Here is a 19,234-nt window from a genome sequence, read left to right as displayed (position 1 = left end):
GGACTCAGTGTTGGTGAGAGTTGGCTCTTGCTTATGAAACCAATGAAAGGGTTATAGAGACATGTATGAGAGCAATGTCATGGGATCAGGATCATTTGTCTTTCATGTAAAATGTCCCTGTGACTCTGAGAAACTCAGAAAACTTGGGCTTTTGCAGGGAGCTGAATTTCTGTTTGACGTTTGTAGAAAAATTAAGAAACACTTGCCTCTGTGTAGAAAAAGCCATGTACTAAAATAAATCCATTTGTAAACTTGATAGTACATAGTTCCCACTGGTTGCAAAATATTTAAATCTCTTATACTCTATTGTTTGTTCTCCTGTTTGGCATATCTTTCCACTATTAAGTCTGGTTTCTTAATACATAAAAACATGAGATAAAAATGATTCCTCCCAATCTGATTTTAATAAGTAGGAAGGCACCTGCTTTGCATGTGTTGTGTGGTGGGAAGGGGTGGGTACAAATTCTTGACTATGACTTCTGTTTCCAGTTACATCACACTTAATAAATAAGAACAATCTGCATCCTTGACTTCTCCTCTTGGATGGTTGAACTCATTCAGTGGTTTTACATATTCATATTTAACTGAATGCAGCAAGTTGTTATAGATTTTAAAATTGACTGATGATGGGGAAAAGTATTGGAAAAGAGTTTTGAAATTGGACAAACTAAGGCTTGATTATTCTTCAACGTTTTTATTTTCCACTCCAGATATTTGTATATTTTGATTGGCCATTGTAAATAATCCTGCAATGAACATATGGTTGCACAAGTCCCCTCAAAGTAGCATTTTGTGGTCAAAAGATGTTAGCTAGGTTCACAGAGACTCAGATATGGTGTCTGCCTGCATCTGCATGCCAGGAGGGGGAGGGCTCAACAAAGAAACACCAGCTCTTCCATCTAGGAGAAAGCTGCCCCTGTAGCCCTCACCTTGTAGCCAGACAACTCACTTCTCAGTATGTCCCTGGCACCTTTTGAGCTGCTGCTCAGAGCAAGGAAGTCTGTCAGTGAGTAAGTCCATGCATGGGCCTTTTAAGAGGAATGCTTGGGACTCTAGCCTCCCTCTGTCTCACTCAGCCACAAACTCTGCTGCTTTTCACAGACAGAAGTTATGGAGACTTCTCTTTCTGCACTGGAATCCTGGGCTGGGGAGCCTGGTTGGGGGAGGAACCCCTTGCTCCTCCAGGGGGAGCCTCTGCAGTCCAGATATCTCTCCCGATTTTTAACGGTCACACATGGGTGTGGGACCAGCGTGTTCTGTATCTCAGCCCCTTATCAGTCTTGAGGTGGCTTCTTCTGTTAGTCCTTTGTTGTAGGACTTTGGTTCAGCTAGAGTTCAGGTGATTCTCAATGATGGTTATTCTGTAGTTTAGTTGTAATTCTTATGTGGTCATGACTGGAGGCGAGTACAGCATTTACGTACTCTGCCATATTGACTGGAAATCCACTTTCAGTTGTTTTAAAATAAAGACTAGTTCATAGCAAGCTGTATAGGAGCCTACAGTCGAAATTGGAAAATAAGATGTATGCTATAAAGACATAGTCATTGTTTACATTTTCAAAAACCTAGCAGGAGGATAAGGTTAATTTAATATGAATGTGACATTTTCTCTTTTTGATAAATTTTTAGATTTAACTTTTATGGTTTAAAGGAAAATATATTGTCAGGGAAAGACATGGAAATGACTGTAGACCGAGCTGTATATATTGGGCATCTGCTATGTGCTAGAAATTGGGCAAACTACTTTTTTATATAATTTATCTTATTGTTCAAATATTGCTGTGAAAAATGATAGCCCATTCTACAAATACTAACACTGAAGCATGATGAGGTCAAATCTCTCATACAATCTTTTCTATTTCTCCATGAAAGCAAGTAGAGTGGTTGAAGCTAGGAAAATTCAAGTAGTGATAAAAGGACCAGTAATTTTATCAAAAGGATAAACACAAAGAAGTAATAGAAAGCTAGTGAAACCTACATTAGGATTTCAGTTAGAATCTCAGTGAGAACTGCTTTCACTTCTGTTTAACCTTAAGGCTCTTTGAAGAACCAAAAAGTATTTTGACTCTCTTGATCCAGTAAAGCCTTCCAGTGTTTCTGGCCACAATCCCTGAAGCCCTATTCTTATGCTGGCCTAGAACCTTGGGCTAGGGGTTTGCATCCCAGAATGGGGAGGTCGAAAGTCATATTTTAGGTAGTGTGCTTGGATTTGTGCCCCGCCCAGAGGGGAATCCCAGATACCCAGAGTAGGTATGGAAATAACTTGGAAACATTTTATGCGCTTCTTTTTTGGTGCAGCCTCTCCTCCCCCAGCGTATGTGCATAGTGTCTGGCTCTTGCTTTCCAATCTGGCCTTCCAACTTTTTTGACTTCTCTTTGGGAAGTTCCATTTATTTGAATTCTGAGGAAAACCAACAACAATCTTCTGGCTGCTGTTGTCTGGTAAATAATGTCGGTTTTGGGTATTTGTTTCACTGCATATTTTTGAGACAGTGTGTAGAAAGGACTCCTTTCAATATTGCTATATGAAGAGAACAGCCTACCTTCTTTTGCCAGAAGGAAAGAATCACTACAGTGAGTTGGCAAAACTTCTCTAAAATAACTTAAGGGCAATTTGGGTACTGTAAAAGCTCCAATAATTGTTTAACAACGTGCATAGCTTCACTGAATTGTACATAAGGCAATTATTCTGACTGTGTTATTGCTTCCTAGTTGTTTATGGTATCACTGCAACAGATACAAGGGAGTGTGAACTCATCACACAAAACTCCGCCAGAATTCTTGACAGTGTAACATGTGTAGTTTTGTTTATAACATATGGCTTTTCTGCGTAATCTGTATTACATCATCACTGAGAGTGGTAGCTCTATATGTGGAAAAAAAAGGAGTGCCATGTTTATCCTAAAAAAGGAAAGATAGAAAAACTGTAATTCACTGAGTACTTATCACTAAGCTAAGTCGTGTATGAAGTGCTTACACAGTTTTTTTTTTCTTTTAATCTTCATTTTAATAACTATGAACACACGTTTTAGTATCTCCATTTTATAGATAAAAAAGAAACCTACACAGGTCAAGCATCTTTTCATCCCAGTTAGCATTGTGAATCAATGAATGCACCAGAAAATGAACCTAGTTCTATTTGTGGCAAAATTGATAATTTTTGCACTAAATCACACTACTTCTCTCCTATACCAGTTATTTATTTATTTCAAAATATTTATTCACTATTCTATGTCAGAGACTATGCTAAATTCTAAGGATAGAGAAATGATCAGTATATATTTTTGAATTATGGAAAAATGACAATAAAAATTAATATATTGGGCCAGCCAGATGACTTGGTTAGAGTGCGAGCTCTGAACAACAGGGTTGCCAGTTTGATAACCACATGGGCCAGTGAGCTGCTCCTTCCACAACTAGACTGAAGACAACAAGCTGCTGCTGAGCTGCTGGAGGGGCGGCCGGATGGCTCAGTTGGTTAGAGTATGTGAGCTCTCAACAACAAGGTTGCCAGTTCAATTCCCGCATGGGATGGTGGGCTGTGCCCCCTGCAACTAAGATTGAAAATCGTGACTGGACTTGGAACTGAGCTGCGCCCTCCACAACTAGATTGAAAGACAATGACTTGAAGCTAATGGGCCCTGGAGAAACATACTGTTCCCCAATATTCCCCAATAAAATAAAAAAAAAATTAATATAAAATACTGTGGCTATTTGAAGGCAGGAGAGATCTTTTCTCATATAACAATACTCTGTCCGAATGTGAGAACATTTTACTATGCAGTAAATCTTAACTGATAGTAATGGTTTATGATCACAAACCTTTCTTGCCGCACGACTGTATGCTCTAAAAGTATTTGATACAGATTACTATATAGTGAGGATCTAGTTTATGTTTAGAGATATTGATTTTCCAGACTATGTGGTATTTTAAAAAGAGAATGGTTAGGACAGCTGTATTTGAAATTGCTGCAAACAGCTTTGAAATTTGGTTAGGCAGAGAAAGGCCATTTAAAAGGAGATGGGGGCAGGAAGCGGAACTCTTGGTAGGAACTCCACAACAGTGGTTCTCACACTTGCACATATCTCAGAATCTTGTAGAGGGTTTGTTAAAACATTTCTGGGCCCACTGCTGAAATATCTGATTCAGTAGGTCTGAGGTGGGGCTTGAGAATTTACATTCTAGGAAGTTTCTAGGTGACACTGATGCCATTCACGTGAGGACACACTTTGAGAACCACTGCTCTACATGAAAGTATTTTCTCATTCTCCTCATACAAAATGGCCAAAGAATGAAATATTTGATACGTTCCCAGGGCCAGCTTGCTCTAGCACCACAAATCACTGCCTTGGCTGCTCACCTGTGAGATCTGGTGATCCATCCACGTAGGAATCAGGCGCTAGAGACTCTACAAGATGAGTACCAATTCTCTCTCTGTTTATAAAATCATGATTTAAATTTTTTTTAAGTTTTATTTTTACTGCTACAACTTAAGAGTTTATTTTTGTGTTTACTAAAACCAAAGTAAATGTTAGCGGCTCTTGTTACAGGAGAAAAGGTAGTGAGTTAAATATTGCAATTAGCTCTGTTTTCTCATTTCTAAGTGGTAGCCGGTTGCACTAGAAACCCTTTGAGGAAGCAGACATGTTTGTGGTGATTTGGCTCACATCTGTTGTATGAAGGACATCTCACTTACTTCAAGCAGAAGAAGTGAACTCCCAAAAGAGAGACACCTCTTCATGTTGTAGAGGAGCAAATTGTGTTTTCTTCTACTTGGCATTTAATTCAACCATCAAACTCAATGGGGATGAGTTTCTCTAATTTGAGTGAAGTGATAACGAAATATTTCAACCTCTGACTTGTTTGGTGTAACATAAAATGCACTCAGTCGAGACCCTAATCTATGTCATTCTGTATTTCCTCCCCTTGATTTGTGTTTAGTACTGTTCTTTGTTAGAAGGTTCCCTTTTCATCTGATTCCACGTGGATACAATGTTTCCTGTCCCACAGCCAAAGTCAACCTTTTAAGGCCTACAGGGGCGTTGTGGCATATAAATTTAACAAAGTGGAGAAAAGGCTGGAATCCAGGACCACCTGGATTGTTAGCAGTAGCCCTAGAACCACACAGGTTGGTCATTGTCCAGGAGGTCAAATGAGGAGTCCACAGGGAAGAGCCTATGAACCTGATAGCCACAAAGCTTGTGGAAGTAGCATTCCTTTTAATGGAAGGCAAAAGGAGACTCAGTGTTAGCAGCGTAGGTTAAACAGACATGGGTTGTATTAGTCATGGATCAGCAAAGGTTGCTTCTCTACTTGAAAGAGATATTTCTTGAGGCAGCTGGATGGCTCAGCTGGGTTGCCAGTTCAATTCCCGCATGGTTGCGACCCCTGCAACTAAGATTGAAAACGGTGACTGGACTTGGAGCTGAGCTGAGTCCTCCAAAACTAGATTGAGGGACAACAACTTGACTTGGAGCTGATGGGTCCTGGAAAAAAAGACACTATTCCTCAATGTTCCCCAATAAAATAAAATAAAAAAATGGTATTTCTGCAACTTTGTTTCTAAAGTTTGGCAACCTTATGAGGTAAAGGGGCTAGTTCATATGACCAGAAATTTTATGCAAGCTTTTCTAAAACTGATACCTGTGCTAAATGAGATTGGAATGTTCAAACAGTGTTATGGAAGACAGCCACATATGAATTGAACACAATCAAGTAGCTCTCTGCGTTTATTAATCATTTTCCTCTTAGGGCTATGAAAGATTATTGATAAATAACTAAATTATAAAAACCCTTCTGGCTTTTTGATTATATACTTATTAGATTTTTTCCCATGTATCCCAAATTTCCAATGTGTGCTAACTATAATAGTTTCTAAACAAAGTCTGTTATTGTTGATATAGAATATGAGACAGCAGATATATTTGATAAACACTTTTGAGAAAAGAACTTTCTACAACACAATAACATCCCAGCAACCAAAGAACTAAATCTTGGGATCAAAAAAGGGAAAAAAGAAAACTGGAATGTTTACTGTAATATGTCCAAGAATTTGTAGGGTGTTACCAAAGGCAATGAAACTGTCAACATGGTTCCTTATAAGTTTATTATGCATCTATGCACTGGCATGTGTTGTACATTTGTTGGAAAAAGTTTTCTAATATTCAGTTTCAGGGTTCCTTTGCTGTAAACAGCTGGAGAAGTCAAAATTCCATGAGCTGAACTGGACTTTTTTATTGGTCCTCAGGTGTCATTTACTTAATCAAAATTTTGTTCCTTCAACTGGTCGCAGAGTTAGTGTTTTAAAGATTTCCAGACTGTCTTTATATTTTTCTGTTTCCTTGGAAGTTTCAGAAACTCCTTATAAGATTTCACAATTTATGCTTAAGAATAAAGGATGTAAGAGAATATATGTGATTTAATTTTTTGAGCACTGCCGGGGCTAACCTACAGTTTTTGCTCTGAGAGCTTCACGTTTTCTACCTGTGTAGTATTCATGGGCACATTGACATCTTTCCCAGAGATAGGAGTTGTGATGATAGATCACAGACTTCATGAAGACAAATGGAGAATGTTCATTTGTTCAAATATATCTCACTCTAGGCAAAAGCAGCAAGTAGGAGACTGTTCTTTCTGCTGATTTTCCTTTTCTACCTTCAGATATATTCATACTATTTTATCACTAAAAATTCATTTTTATCTTCTAGGTTTATTCCCTGGGTTTGATCTCCCTGACCTCATAGCACTTAATGGACCAGGTGTTAGTGTTTTCATTTGGTCAGTTCTGTTGGCTTCATGCTGTCTTGCTCCCCAGTGTTGCTGCACTCCTGGCCTAGCCCTTCCCCTGGGACATGTAGGTGTCTAGGGTGCCACTTTCTCTTTTATTGATATGCTAAGGATAGAGGCTGAAGGATAGGCACACTCTCACTTAGAGTGTGTTCTCTGTAACATACAAATTCTAGGAGAATTGTTCCCATAGTAACTTTAAAAAATCACTTTCAGTGAAGAGAGCAGAGTATGTCATAGTTGTCCAAAAATATTTATTGAATAAAATTTCCTATTTGATGCTTGAGATAAGGTACCCTACCTTTGTATCTAAATCAGATAAATATTTCAATCTATTCAGATTGGATGGGGAGTGCCCTGGAAGTGGCTCTCAGGTGGGACAAAGAGTGAATCATCAGACTGCCTAGCATCTTTTCCAATATATTTTAATTTTAGCCTGTTGATGATGATGTCTAAAAATTATGCCAAGAAAGAGACTTTTTTAGATTAAGGCACCTAATTCTTGTTTTTAGGATGTCAGATCTTATACTGTATTAACAAACATGAGAAGCAAAACAGAAGAGAACATTAAGATGCAATGGGAATAGGTAATAGAGGGATCTCATCTCTTCTAGGGGTCAAGAAAGCCTCCTAGGGAAGAAATTTCCAGACTGATGCATAAAACATGAGTAGATGGTAGCCAGAGGACTCAAAGAAACCCTGTATTGCTGAATCATAGAGGTCAACGGGGCATGTGGTTTGAGATAAGGCTAAAGAGGCAGACAGGGACCAGGGAACATGGGATCTTAAAAGCCTTGTGCGGGAGTCTATTTATCCTAAGGGAAAGGAAGAACAAATGAAGAACTTTTAGCAGGGGTGTGACATGAATAGATTTGCATTTCTAAAGGCTGTAATATAGAGGTATGCCAACATATTGGTGCTATTACTTAATTGCTTTAATGCCAATTAGTTCATAATCCTCTTCTATTAGTTCGTACATTGAGTTATTAAGAGGTAGCAACTATTGTGTATTGAATGAAGACATACCTGAATGGTGGACTCTGGGATGAAAGGGAACCTCACAAGATGTAAGACACATGGAAAGAGGGGGAAGGAAACAAAGAAGGGAGGAATGAAGACCAAACTAGGTCCTTTCACATATATGTGCAAACTCATTTAATTTTCACAATTCATTTTGCAAAAGTGAAAACTGAAATTCCAAGGTTATGAGAGGTTAATTTGCCCAAGATCACATAGCAAGTGGCAGATTAGAATTTTAATTCAGATTCTCTTACTTGCATGTTTGATTCTCTTTCTAATAGAAAGGTGCTTTTTCTAACAGAGCATCTTACTCTTAATGGAGGAAATCTGCAAGAATGAGTAAAAGTATTGTACATCCTAAAGTATAGCTGGAAGTTAAAACTTACCTTTTATCATAATTCTACCAGTGAATAACCCTCTGTAAGTGATGGGTATCCAAAATCAAATGCTTCTATCGCAGCAGGAGATCTATATGATATTCTCTAGTGAATGGGTGTTTGTATGATTTTCAAGGTAGGAAAAGATGAACAGTTCTGTTTTCTCCTTTCATGGATCTTCCTGTATAATACTAATGTACACTGTCAATTGCTGAACCACATCCAAATTTCCTGTTTGTAGTCAGCAACTCTTTGTCATTTCTGAATTTATTTAAAACTTGATTAGTGATTCATTATTTTGTTATTCATTTTTCAAATATTTACGGAGAGTCTAAGTTCCAGGTGCCAGAAAACAGCAGTGAACAAAACAGAAAAATTTTTCTGCTCTCATTTGTTTAGTGAATTTATGTATTTTGGTTTCTAAGACCTCTGTGCCAACCAATAACTAACTTCAAATTGAATCAAACTTTCCATTTTTAAATTTCAAGGGCTGCATCCACCCTCCATTTCTCTCCTTTCCTCCAGCTCATTCCAGAATGTTGAGATTGGTAAACAGGTACATCCTTATCTAGCAATACATTTGGTATTTTAAAGTGTTCAATTCTTCCTTCACAGCCTTTATTATTTCAAAGAGAAGAGAAATGAAGCTTTTTTTTTTTTGATTAAGCTTGGTATGGCTCTCAACAAATATTTACCCTCTGCTTTCAGTTTTGTTCTTCCTAATGCAATGTTGTTCCTATACTCTGATTCTTTTTAAGCAACTTTAGTGATATTTTACTGTTATATCATTTTTATTCCTATTATGTCATTTTTATATGTCATGGTGTGTCTGCATTTGCAGCATGGCTAATACGGAATTCAAGCCAAATCTCTGCATTTGATAAAACATCTTTCTAAATCACATGAGTTCATTTTCAGGGAACTAATATAACAACCTCAAACATCTGTGATTTAGATAAGAAGAGGTTAATTATTCTTAAAGGATACTTATTATAGTAAAATACTTTGAGTTAGTGGAGATGGGTGCTAGCTTATGATGATTTCAACCATTCTCTGTGTCTCACCTAATTATCCACAATGTGACCTTTGCCTTATTTTTATCAATTAGTCTATAATAAAATTCCTCTATTAATCCAGGAAGGACGGTTCAGACTTTGAAATAAGGTCGAATTGACATATTTATCTATAGTACCTGACTTAACTGTCTAAACAATTTATTGGGGAGATTGGATTATAGTTTTTGTTGAAATAGAAGGTAGTAACCAGAAATGATCACTTGCTTTGTATTCATTGGTCACTTAGCTTGTGATACAATAAATGGTTCTTCCAAGTGCTAGTAAGCAGGGAGTGGGGTCATAATGCTAGATCTATAATACATAATGACTGGACTTTAGGCTGTGAGGAAAGTTCTAGTTTGCTTGTTCCCATCGCTCCCATTGATTGACAGTTGCTGCATTGGTTGACATCACAAATGGGAAGGGAAGCAAGAAAGTAAGATTACCAGAGTGCTTTAGGAGAATGAGACTTGTTTGCCCTCTGCTTTTGCTGGAACATTGAGCTAATATCTTGTTGGACTGGGAATTGGGGCATATTCCTGATTACAGACTAAGAGGAAGTATCATCCAAGGTATTAAAAATGGCGCCTATGTGGAAAGCAGGGCTTATAGACCAGTACATGGTGACCACAGTGCACATGATAATTTAGTGAGTCTGCATCATGGTTTTATGTAAGAGTAGGAAAACGTTGTTGTTGTTTTTTTCCTTTTGATTTCATTTCCCGAATTGCACACTCTCAACTTTTTTACTGTTATTTCTTTGTTTGATTATTTCCCTATAGCAACATAGTGGCCATGTATCTCTGAGAAAAGCATGTCCTGGTGCCCAGGTCTTTTTTCCTGATATTATAGAGTTCAGTACATTTTATGTGGAGTTGAGAGTTTTATTCCAGAGACATATTATTTTAAACATATTGTTACAGAAGTTTATCTGCAGATTTATGTGATTTCCTAAAATTAATTTACAGTAAATCTCCTTCTACATACTGGGGAAGGAGGAGGGGAAAGAATGAATGTAACATTTAAGAATGGGAAATTTCAGAGATGGTCAAGAATTATCCCCCCATAAGGACTGACTATTGAATCTTTCATTTTATTAAGAGGGGGGCGGGGTGGCATTTAAAGCAAATTCAGCTTCCACGTCACTCTTTGGTATTAAAATCCATAAGATTTCATATAGAATACTGTGGCTGAGTGCTTTCCACTCCCATCACTCTTGCTGAGGCTGGATCTCAGAGATAATGCTGTTAGGACGGGCATAGCAATTTTGTCTATCAACTGTTCAAAGGTGGGAAAGAATCTATGAGTGCGGCAGCTGTCCCAGAAGTATCACCAGAAAAACTTCTGGGAGACTACATCTAACTGATAAACTTGGATTGTCTACTTTCATCAGTAATGTCAATGGTCAGTGAGAAGCTTACCAATGGAAATGAAGCTTTGTCAAGGAAAGTCTCTTTGGGGAGATCACTTAGGGTTCCTTTCCACAGCAGTGGACAGTAAAATATGCTACAGTCCTGTTAACATGCTAAGAATGTTTGTGTGGTTCTTTAGCTGGTATTGCAAAACTATCCTCTTCAGTTTTGGAATTAGCTGAGGTCAGTGTTCTTAGAATTTTTTTATTTTTAAACAGTGTAATATTTTAAATTACATTGGAAAATTGGGCACATCTTATTACTGTCACATTGCATTCACCTCCATTCATTCAAGTTTTCAAGAATATTTCCATGTAGTTATATTCATGGAATGTTGCCAGTAGCATATTCCCCTTTCTTGACATTCATAGAAATATGTGAGATACAGGACAAGAATTCAAGGTGGAACAATTGCATTGGGAATTTATCATAAAAGCTACAGTATACATTGTTAAACCTAAGTTTCAGATTGCAGAAATACTGAGACTTCTTGCAACTGCTAATCCCGTATCTTTTCCAGGTAGACATGGAAGATAGACCCTTCTTTCTATATTGTATTTGTCAGTTTATCCAGGACTGTAGAACAGGAGGTGAATCTTGGAAAACATCAGGGAATGTGTCAGTCCCATCTTGGTTGAATTGATTTCTGTCCTTTACACCACTGTTGTTCCTACTTCTCTTATAGCTATTATAGATCTAGCTTCTCTCTTGGAAATCATAGTTCATACAGTGGTCTTGACTTGATTAGCCTACTCTTATTCTGAAGCACAGTATCCTCTTCCAAGGGATAGGGATCTTAGTTACTTAATCATTGTAGTCTTTTATTGTAATTGTTGTTTTATTTTGTCTTATATAACCTTGAATAAGTGAGATAATCGTCCTGACCTGGTTGCTTCAAACAACTCCAAGAAAATTGTATCCTCTAAGAGGGATAGGAAACCTGGAATGGGCACAGAGGATAGTGATGAGAATGGGCAGGGAACATGACATCTTCTTTTTGGGAACAGGATTAACTAGCCCAGAGAAGCAACTTGCTACTCACTTTCATTGATTTGAATAGTTTCAATGGAAGAGAGACAGAAGACTTACTCTGGGGTAACTTTAGAAGACAGAACTAGGACAAAAAGGTGACAGTTTCCAGAAGTTTGATTTGAATGCATATAAAGAAGATATTTCTATTGATTTGAGTTTTCAAAGAATGGACAAGAGTGTCTTGAGAGAATAGCTTTAAATGAGTGAATACCTTTACTCATGCAGAAACTGAAAACCTGGCTGACCACTTGGCTAGACGGTGCCAAAGAAATCTGTGCTCCCACATGAGATTGGGCTAGATAACATCAAGGGTCCTCTCCAACTCTGTGATTGTGTGCGTTGATAATTCTGATGTCAGTAATGGAAACAAGGTATTAGGGGACCTCAGTATTTATTTTGCCAATGCTTTAAAGAAGGCAGTGTCTTTGAATGTCTCAGATGTTCATCTATCTGGAGCAAAATACTAGACAAAAAGATCTTACAAGGCTTTGAAGAATATGGTTGTCTTCTCTATTTAAAGGTAATCCTTTTGGGAAATATTTATAAAATAAAATGTAAGTTTTCAGGCAGAACTTTTCACTCATGGTCATGAACAGCTTTTTTTTTTTTTTTTTGGTCTAATGATGCTAGCTTATTCCTACAAAATTGTATTGTGGTCAGCATGATCATAAAATAAGCTCTTCCATCTTTGGAAACTTAACACTACAGATCCATCTGTTCCTTTTTACCTAAACCACAGTGGTCCTATGGCTTCCAGCTGTAGTCTTTTTTTTTTTAAATTAAAGTTTATTGGGGTGACAATTGTTAGTAAAGTTACATATATTTCAGGTGTACAATTCTGTAATACATCATCTATATGTCACATTGTGTGTTCACCACCCAGAGTCTGTTCTCCTTCCATCACCATATATTTGACCCTGTTTACCCTCTTCAACCACTTTCCTCCCTCTTTACCCTCTGGAAACCACTGAACTATAGTCTGTGTCTATGAGTTTTTATTTATTTATTTGTTCATCTTCTTCCTTTGTTGCTTTCAGTTTTATATCCCACGTATTAGTGATGTCATATGGTTCTCGACTTTTTCGGTCTGACTTATTTCGCTTAGCATTATAATCTCAAGAGTCATCCACGTTGTCACAAATGGCACTATTTCATTTTTCTTAAGTCAGAGTAGTATTCCATTGTGTATATATACCACATCTTCTTTATCAGTCATCTATTGATGGACACTTTTTTTATTTCCATGTGTTGGCCACCATAAATAAAGCTGCAATGAACATTGGAGCACATACATCTTTATGGATAAATGTTTTCAGATTTTTGGGGTAGATACCCAGGAGAGGGATTGCTGGGTCATATGGTAATTCCGTTCATAATTTTTTGAGGAACCTCCACACTGCCTTCCATAGTGGCTGCACCAATCTGCATTCCCACTAACAATGTATGAAGGTTCCTTTTTCTCCACAGCCTCTCCATCACTTCTTATTGTCTTGTTGATGATAGCCATTCTAACTGGGGTGAAATGATATCTCATTGTGGTTTTTATTTGTACTTCTCTGATGATTAGTGATGTTGAACATTTTTTCATATGTCTATTGGCCATGTGTATGCCCTCTTTGTAGAAATGGCTATTCATGTCCTCTGCCCATTTTTAAAAATTGGATTGTTTGTTTTGTTGTTGTTGAGTTGTATGACTTCCTTATATATTTTGGATATTAGCCCCTTATTGGAGGCATTGTTTGCAAAAATCTTCTCCCATTTGGTTGGTTGGCTTTGTATTTTCTTGATGGTTTCTTTTGCTCTGCAGAATCTTTTTACTTATAGTCCCATTCAGTTATTTTAGATGATACTTCCCTTGCCTTTGGAGTCAAATTCATAAAATGCTCTTTGAACCCAAGGTCCATAAGTTTAGTACCAATGTTTTCTTCAGTGCAGTTGATTGTTTCAGGTCTTATGTGTAGTTCTTTGATCTAATTTGAATTAATTTTGGTACATGGTTACAGATGGCATTCTAGTTTCATTCTTTTGCATGTGGCTTTCCAATGATCCCAGCACCATTTATTGAAGAGGCTGACTTTTCTCCATTGTAGGTTTTTGGCTTCTTTGTTGAAAATTGTCTGTTCATATTTATGTGGGCTTATTTCTGGGTTTTCAGTTCTATTCCATTGGTCTGTGTGTCTGTTTTTCTGCCAGTTCCATGCTGTTTTGATTATTGTTGCTTTGTAGTACAAGCTGATGTCAGGGAGTGTGATACCTCCAGCATTATTTTTTCTTAGGATTGCTTTGGCTATTCAGCGTCTTTTGTGGTTCCATACAAATTTGATGAATTTTGTACTATTTCTTTAAAAATGCCTTTCGGATTTTGATGGGAATTGCATTAAATCAGTATATTGCTTTGGGTAATATGGCCATTTTAACTATATAGATTCTTTCAATCCATGAACACGAAAAGTCTTTCCATTTCTTTGTGTTTTCCTCAATTTCTTTTCAAAATGTCTCATAGTTTTCAGTGTATAGATCCTTCACATCCTCGGTTAAGTTTATTCCTAGGTATTTTTTTTGTTGTTGCTGTTGCAATTGCAAAAGGAATTGTTTTTCTGTTTTTGTTTAAATTTCTTTTTCTGAGATTTCACTGTTAGTATATAGGAATGCAATGGATTTTTGTACATTGATTTTGTAGCCAGCAACCTTACTGTATTCATTTGTTTCCAATAGCTTTTTGGAGGAGTATTTAGGGTTTTCCATATAAAGCATCTTGCCATCTGCAAAAAGTGATAATTTAACTTCTTCATTCCCAATTTGGATGCCTTTTATTTCTCTTGCCTGGTTGCTCTGGATAGGACTTCCAATATTATGTTGAAAAGCAGAGGTGATAGGGGACAGCCGTGTCATGTTCCTGAACAAAGAGCTAGGGACTTCAGTTTTTCGCTGTTAATTTTTATAGTAGCTGAGGGTTTGTCATATATGCTTTTATTATGTTAAGTATTTTCCTTCTATACCCAGTTTATTAAGTGTTTTAATCATAAATGGTTGTTGTATCTTATCAAACATTTTTTCTACATCAGTTGATATAATCATGATTTTTGTCCTTTATTTTGTTTATGTGATGTATCACATTGATGGATTTGCGTATGTTGAACCATCCTTGTGCCCCTGGGATGAACCCCACTTGGTCGTGATGAATAATCTTTTTAATGCATTGTTGTATTCAATTTGCTAGAATTTTGTTTAGGATTTTTGCATATGTATTCATCAGAGATATTGGTCTGTAGTTCTCCTTTTCTGTGTTGTCCTTCCCAGGTATCAGGGTAATGTTGGCCTCATAAAACGAGTGAAGGAGTATTGCCTCTTCTTCAATTTTTGGGAAGACTTTGGGGAGGATAGCTATTAGATTCTCTTGGAATGTTTGGTAGAATTCACTAGTGATGCTGTTTGGTCCTGGATTTTAGCTTTTGAGAAGGTTTTGGATGACTGATTCAATTTTCTTACTGTTGCTCGGTGTATTTAGATTTTCCAGTTCTTTGTGATTCAGTCTAGGAAGGCTATATGTTTCTAAAAACTTGTCCATTTCTTCTAGGTTATTGAATTTGGTGGCATATGTCCTTGATAGTAATCTTGGATGATCTTTTGTATTTCTGTGGCATCTGTAATAACTTCCGCTCTTCATTTCTGATTTTGTTTATTAGTGTGTTTTTTTCTTTTCATCTTAGTGAGTCTTACCAAGGGTTTGTCAGTTTTATTAATCTTTTCAAAGAACCAGCTCTTTGTTGCATTAATTTTTTCTGTTGTCTTTTTGTTCTCTATTTCATTTAGTTCTGTTCTGATTGTTATTATTTTCTTTGTTCTGCTGACTTTGGGTTTTATTTATCCGTCTTTTTCTAGTTCTTTAAGGTGTAACGTGAAGTTGTTTATCTGGGATCTTTCTTCTTTCTTGAGACAGGCCTGTAATGATATAAATTTCCCTCTTATTACTGCTTTCACTGCATCCCAATAATTTTGATAGGATGTATTTTCATTCTCATTTGTTTAATAGTGTCTTATTTTGATTTGCATTTCTTTTACTACTAGTGAGATAGGACACTTGTTTAAATGCTTTTCAGCCTTTGGTATCTTCTCTTTCAGGCTTTTATTTGAAATGAAAAAAATATATAGTCTTTAGAGCATGATAGATTTAAGAAAACATATTAAATTGTTAGTGATTTCCACCATACGTCTTTTATTTGTGTAAAGTTGCACAAATGGGGAAAAACAGTGCCTTAATATGGATGTCTTTCATGGTTGTCTGCAACAGTTAGAGCTTACTAATTCTATTGAGGGCAAGTGGCTGAGGCTAGCCAGCTGTCTAAAGCAGAGATCTAACCAAAGATAGACAAGAGAGCTTCATTTGTAACTTCATCAACTCCCACTACTGCCCCTATAGTTTTTCAGAAGTTGTGTAAGGGTTTTTATTTCCCTGGAGGGGAGGAATTTACTTTTCATCAAAGGTTCATTTAGTAATTATATTTCCTTTACGGCCTACATACATTGCCGTTTATAGCTCTTACCCAGTGTATTGTTTTTAAAATAGAAATTTAATTAGGTGTGCATTTGTGATGAGATATTTAAGTGACTTAGGAATATGTACAACCACATGCACATATTTAATCAAAAGTATATAAGAAGTAGAAGTTAGAAACAGTAGTCTTAGTTCCAAGACTGAACATTATTTATTTTCAGTTGAGCAAAGAAAATTGAACTACTTATAGCTACGCTATTATTTGCCCTGGTGATTTAGTCCTACAAATATTTTTCAAAATAATATAAATAGAAGCATATGTGAAGTGTGGGCAACTGGAACCATGTCACATTCTCTAAATAACCATGAATTGATGAATAATAAGTCTTATGTTTATAATATCTAAAAATGTAATTCGAATATAATATATATTTTGTTTAAACCGAGACACTCAAATCTTTTGGCAATAATAATTTCTCTTTATTGAATCAAATGAGTGCATGTGCATAGAAGTGTATTACAAAGCCATAAATTGCTAGACAAATGTTAGTTATCACCATTACAAATGTTTAATAAGAATTTCCAGAAAGAGAATGAGTATGACTCAGTAAAACAAGCCCAGGGAGGAGTGGGTTCAGAACTTAGAGGGATTCTCTTGACAGGAACACTCTTATTTAGGATTTTAAGTACCATACTAAATTGGGGAGGAAAAGAGTTCTTCATGATGAATACTTATAAAACCTTGTTAAAAGGTTGCCCTATAAATTACTTTTAAAAATTTCTGTGCTAAAATAATAATTTATGCTTGTGGCTACTTTCATTTATTGAACAAATAATTATTGAGCTTTTCTGTGCTAGACAAGTTATAGGTGCTTGGGACATAGCAGATAATACAAACAGAAGGTCCTTGCCCTCATCAGTGCTTGCATTTTGGTGAGGAGAGAAAATGAACAATAAATGTGATTAGTGAGCCAGTTGTAATGCATATTAGGAGATAAATGCTATGGGCAAAAGAAAAATTAGAGGAGGTAAATGGGATTAGGAGCCTATATGAGGGAAGGGGAGAAGTTTTAAGTAAAGACTTCAAAGAGGTTATAGGGTTAGTCAAGATGTTATCTGAGGAAAGAGTATTGGATGCAGAACAGCTAGAGAGAAGCCTAATGTGGGAGCATGCTGGAAAGAGTAAGGAGGCCAGTGCCTGGAATGGAATGATTGCAGACAGTGAAGAAGCTGATAAATTCAGAAAGCTAATGTGGAAGGGTCATATCAGCTGCAGTAAGGACTTTGGATATCATTCTGAGTGAGATGGGGTGCCAGTGCAGAGATTTGATCAAAGGAGTGACTTGACATGACTTGCATTTTAAAAGGATGTTTGTAGCTTCTGTGTTGAGATTACACAGTAAGGGATAAGGTTAAAATCCAGGCAAGAAATGATAGATACTTGGACCATGGTGAGTGTGGTAAGTAGTGTAGAACCAACGTGATTTGCCAATTCGTAGATTAGGATGTGTGAGGAGTGTTTCCAGGTTGTGTCCGTGAACTCTACACTGCTAACTTTGTTCTTAGTGTTGAGGCCTCCTGGCATCATTTTGGGTTTGATGAGTCTTTGTCTCTGGTCATTCTTGGTTTCAAAGACCCTTGCTTGTCTGCTTAGCACTAATGTACCTTCCCTTTGTACTGCTCACCTGGTTTCAGATTCCAGTTCCATCATTTGAACACTTCTTTTGATCCAGCCTTCCATCATGCCCATTATTTGCCCTGTTTCCATCTTTTAGCCTTTTTGGCCTGAGATTCTTATCCTGGAATTTGTTACTAATTGCTACCTATGGTACAAGTGCTAACTATAGTTGCAATTATTAATTTATCAGTTAAGCCACAGTGAAGAAAATGGACCAAGAGTTATTGAAGATTTTTCAAAAAGCAAGGGAAATTTGATTTTATGAATACTTGGCTAAACAAGACCCTATCTTGACACCATGTTAGGCCAAATAAATTGTCCGTGGAGAATATATATATTCAAGAAGGTTTTCAATATTTATGACATCCTTTCCTTTATATAGGACCCAAAAATGTACTTGGTTATGGAAACAAAGATGAGTTAAAATTCTTGAAATCAGAAGCATTTGAAATTCAATTGTTTTGTAATTTGTTTGGTGGATAATTTAAATAGTTGAACAGTTACAAGTGAAATTAATAAATTGTTTATGAAAAATAGCTCTCGTGCACGAGTGTTTTGTCACATGTAGGGAAGTTTTAGGTTTGCTCCATTCACACAATTTACTGGTATAATCTCAGCTGAACTCCATTTGACCTCATCTTACTTGAAATGGACTGCATAAGAAAGCAGCAAAATACTTTCAAATAAACATCTCCTAAAATGCATTTTAACCTTGGATCTGGAAATCTATAAAAATATCCCATTTTTTTTAGTACATTGATAACACGGAGAGAATTCCTTACAGCTGAAAATTATGGTATTTAAAGGTTTCAAGATGTCTTTCCAGGTTTCGAGTTGGCAGCAAGCCAGTGACTGAATGGTTATATTTTAAAAGCCCATCTTGCCTTCAGTTTTTTAGGTTTTCTAATTTTTTCACATCAGTGCTTGCTCCCAGAAAATATTTAATATGTTCTTTAAAGTTCATTCACTTTTCTGTTACTCTAGATACAAACTTCCTCTCAAAAGAAAAAAAAAGTTAAAAAAATTAGTAAAAGACATTACAAATCCCTTCAAATCCTAGAGAACCTGACCATCCTTAAATGTATAAGCACAAACGTTTTGGCTTAGTTCCTTATAAAACTTAAATAAATGTTTACATAAGAATCTTAGTATTATATCATTATTTTCAGGTCAACTTCTAAACTGGTTTGTAACAAACATATCTTTTTTGTGTGTGTGGCTTGCTAAGCAATCTTAGTGGTTTAGAGCATCTGTGTTACATGTAATTTAGATACCTTTGAATTCTCCTTCCATAAACCATTGATTGACCACATAATGGGGGACTTCCAAACCTCATTCTTTTGGCTAATGCTCCATGTCCTATTGTGTGAATTGAAAT

Source organism: Rhinolophus sinicus, linkage group LG03 (assembly GCF_036562045.2).
Source record: "Rhinolophus sinicus isolate RSC01 linkage group LG03, ASM3656204v1, whole genome shotgun sequence".
Lineage (NCBI taxonomy): Eukaryota > Metazoa > Chordata > Mammalia > Chiroptera > Rhinolophidae > Rhinolophus > Rhinolophus sinicus.
Note: the sequence above shows the minus strand (reverse complement) of the source record.